Source organism: Atta cephalotes (assembly GCF_000143395.1).
Source record: "Atta cephalotes unplaced genomic scaffold scaffold00013, whole genome shotgun sequence".
NCBI lineage: Eukaryota > Metazoa > Arthropoda > Insecta > Hymenoptera > Formicidae > Atta > Atta cephalotes.
The window spans coordinates 4,319,335-4,324,082 of record NW_012130077.1 but is presented as its reverse complement, the minus strand read 5'-3'; positions in this window follow the sequence as shown (position 1 = coordinate 4,324,082).

Below are 4,748 nucleotides of genomic sequence, written 5' to 3'. Positions count from 1 at the left end.
AAGCTAGAGATTCATATTTGCAGATATATAATTATCTAAACAAATTAAAAAATAAAAAACATTTGAAATTGTTAAAATATTTGTTGTTACATTGATATAACTTTTAAATAAAGATAAACATAAACGAGTTATGTAATAAACATATAAAAATATAAATAAAGAATATTTAAGTACAAGTCATAGGCCAATTTTTCGTGGGTAGCAAAAAACTTTAGAATGATAAATTACATTCATTATTTTTGCATTCTTATGAAATTTTATGCTCGAACTTTTACATACATGTATGAAGTTGAATTTTCGACAAAAATAGAAATCAAATTTTGAAATAAATTATCAAACTCCTTGCACCTAAATATTACAATAATGTCAATAATGTCATCAACAAAAAAAGCGTATTCTTTACAAATACTTCAATAAAATTATATTAAGTAAAAAAATTAAAAAATACAAAATGTGAAGAGGTATAAATAAATAATTAATATACATTTCTTTTCCCGCTTTTTCATATCTATTAAAGTTAGACAGGCTGTGGATGTCATTTTAATAAGTGCAAGCTACATAAGTTTGAGAAGTAATAATATAAATTATACAATAAATAAAACAACATAATTTAATTTAAAATTTCGCCCACATGTTTTTAAAATGTCATTTTTATATCACAGATAAAATTTTTTATGTTTTCGTAGAATAATATATTCATTTATTTAATTGATGGTTATATATTATACTTGATATGTTAATTATATCTATTTATATATATTAATAATAATAAATTAATAAAAATTTATATATATTAATAATATTATTGTTAAATAAAAATTATTGTTATGAAATGTAATTTACTCATTATAGAAAACAATATAAATGTAAAGCATTGATTTATCTACAAAAGTAAATTTGATAATAATTATTTTATCAATATATGATGAAATATGTTGACAAAGTTAAATTACTGTAGAATGTATATATAGAAAACTGCAATCTCTTGCGATGAAAATTGGAGGCAAAGATAAGACACTTAATAAAATTGTAATAATCTTTGATATTTAGTATTAATCTTTTTGTTTTTATAAAACAAAAGATAATGAATTAATTATAGATATCCAGATAACAAATGTTTGAACCATGCTGATATAATGCATGCACGCATACAATGACTGCTGTCTCTGTGCAGATGTTCAGCTGATTCCGCATCTGGTAAGCACAGTGACAGCATATCTCGTGTTCAACATAGTTATATTAATTTCGACTATATATCACAACGATAGCATGTGCGAAACTTTTCTAGTTGTTAAAAATATTATAACGTTGTAAAAATATTATAACAATGGCCAATTTTAAAGATCGATGGTCAAGGAAAATAATATGCGGCATATAATATATTATACGTGTTGATATCATGTTTAGGTTTCAAATTGTACGCTGTGATAGCGCCATGCAACATTGTCTGCTTTATCGACACAAGATGATATAGTAACTGAATTTCAACTGCATGAAATGTTAAACACAATAAACATAAACATAAACTGGCATGCGATGTTATTTGGGTATATTATATACGATATAATAAAAAATTATTGATACCTATAATATATTACCTATAATATTTTATCTTTACCTATAATATCTTATCCAAATATGATAAAGTAAATTTCTTCTTTACTTTCAAACAGCACATAAAATCGAGTTATTTGCAAATGATAAATATATGTATATCTACAAATAGTAATACAGAAAATTGATTTTTAATTTATGGCGAATTATCCAACATGCGATATTATAGGAAGAAAAATTTGTTTGTTTTATGTCACATAGATGTCATAAACCTAGTTGAGTTTCTCGGCACACCGCATGAAACAGCTGTTGTTTCCGTCTAGGGGTGGTGTCTACTGTCAGATGCTCCGCCTATAAATCAAACCTATGGGCGGTAGGGAGACAAGCCGACGCCATGTTAACATACATAAACAAACCCTACGCATTGTAACTGATAAACGACGGAAGCAACATGTAACAAGCAATTTTATTTCGATAGAGTTATACGTTATTTGCATTTTTTGAAAAATTTTTATATAATCTTTCACGTACTAAATAAATGAATATAAATAATACATATTTATAAATAAATTTTTAAAATAAATTATAAATAAATTTTAAAATTTTGTTAAATTTATTTAGATTTTGTCTAAAATATTGATTATGTAATTATTTTATTGTTACTGCAATTTTAATTAAAATCTAATATCATAAATATATTGTATATATATTATATTTTTAACAAAATATATGAAAATATATTATTTGATAAGTTATTTTGATATATATATTTTTCTTTAATATTTTTAAACTTTTACATTTTATTCTTATGAAATTTGTAAAATAATTACATATTACGTTTGATTCAATAATATTATTACTAATAATTAATATATCTATAATAGTTAATTTGCATAGGAAATATAAGAAGAGGAACAGGAATTTTGATTTTGTAATTGCTTCACAAGCGATGAACAAAGATCACGAATCGGTTAATGGTTGAAGGTGCCGGTCTCGGAGAGATCCTGAGACTAATCAGACTAAACATTAATCTTCCAAGTGGATCCTCGACCCAATTCTCGTAAGGTCAAGTCGCAATGGAGACGTTGATTGGATTCCACGTCAAACCAGAAGTAAACACCTTTTCTATCATTACGCGTCATTCATTTCTTTTTTTCTTTTACTCTTGGTCTTTCGCGGAATTAAATTTTATTTAATTATCTCGTATATGTATTGAAAGAACTAATGATCATGACGTGACAGTCAACGCAATTCGCTATTCATATTTGCTTATTAATAATTCATAGAGACATCGTTATTATTCTAATAATTTGTTCGATTAACCTGTCTTTTAATATCTAACATAGTAGTGACACATGCGATAGGTATTTCGTAGTTAGATCTCTTATTGCAATAACACTGTTGTTGATTAAAAATTAACGGATTGCTAATATCACTCTCTCTTCCTTCTTATGCGGTTTGGAAGCAAGAAGATATTACTAGGTAATTGTAAACCGCAGCTTCCACAGCTACTATGGACCGTTTATCATCGTCTCTATAGCTACTGGGTCGTTGAGTGAGGAGATTTGGGGGTTCACCATGCTAAGAGTTGAAACCTCAGCATGACTGGTGGCCTCGGTAGCCGATAGACGTGTCATTTATGCGTCTACGAATCAATAGCCGCTTCACTTTACACCCACCTTACATCATTAGTCATTTTATAGGGCCGTTCTGCTCCGTTACACGCGTACGCGGCATTTGCTCGCGACTGATTTGTCGTCTCATCCCGACATAAGTCTGTCGGTCGGGAAGATTGTATGTTCATCGATTGCGATTAATCTAATTTTTAACATTATTCTAAACATTATTTTTATTACTAAATGTTAGAACGTTATTGTTTCACTCAAGGAAGTTATTTGTGTTACTAAAAATCAGATATTGTAAAATCTAAATTTGACATTACGTCATATGTAGCGAAATTAATAAAGTTAATTGAATTATGTCATGTTCAGGTTTGATGTAATTATTATAATTTGATTTCTCTGTGGCGTGATGTGAGTCAATTCGTCACAGCAATTATCGCATATGTTCGTAGTATCTTTTTCAAAACATCAAAATATCGACATTGATTACTTCCTGCAATATATATTTCCTAATTTAACTAAACAATTTTCATTCAAAATATTTTTCCTGCAATAAACTTATGCAATAACTTTCGTATTTAAATCATTTAAAATATCAAATTCCATATTTTTAAGTTTAGTTAATTAAACGAAAATCGTAATTCTGTTAATGTCAATTCGTTTCATCGTTTCAATAATTAATTCTTCGAAAATTATTTAATATTTAAGAAGCGCGTATAAGTCTATTTACATGAAAATCATGAAATTAAAAATATTTTTAATTAATATTACGTCAGTTCTATGTATTATTAAACTCAATATTAAAATTACTCGGTAGTAATAATGGAAAACATAATGAGAATAGTTATAAGGTCGTGCTAATGTACAAGAAGTTATATTTGACTTACTCAGCAACTTTTACTAACATTTACTACTTACGTTTATTAATTTCCTCGCTGCAGGTTTCATTATTCTTCAAGATACGGCGCATATCTTCAACTGTAATGCAATAAAAGACCTTCACACATTGTGACCTTCTCGTTGTATCGTAGTCATCGTAGAATTATCGCTAACTAATGAGTAACGCCACGAATGAGAAGGCTTCCACTCATGAAAATCTCTTTTCTGATGGACCAAAATTGCAGTTTACGTTCAAGCATGGAAAGTTAGATTAGAAGCAGATTATTAACTTTTGATACATTCGCGAGCAAGACATTAGAAGCAGAGGAATCGATCGGAAATAAATTTCACAGTTTCTTTATTGGCGGCAATAGGAGGCTATGTGAGGCGTGTAAGATTCTATTTGCGGTAGGCGAACGAGTTAACAGACGAGATGATCGTAAGGTGTCTCCATGGTTAAAACTCAACACCATACACACACACACACACACACACACATACACACACACACACACACACACACACACACACACACGCGCATGCACGCATGCACGTACGCACGCACATATATATATATATATATATATATATATATATATACACGAGAGGAGGACGACGCCTCCTCCTCCTCTCTCTATTACTACGTACGACCCGGAAACCGTAAACCGTAACAAAACCCGAAAAAACCCGAAA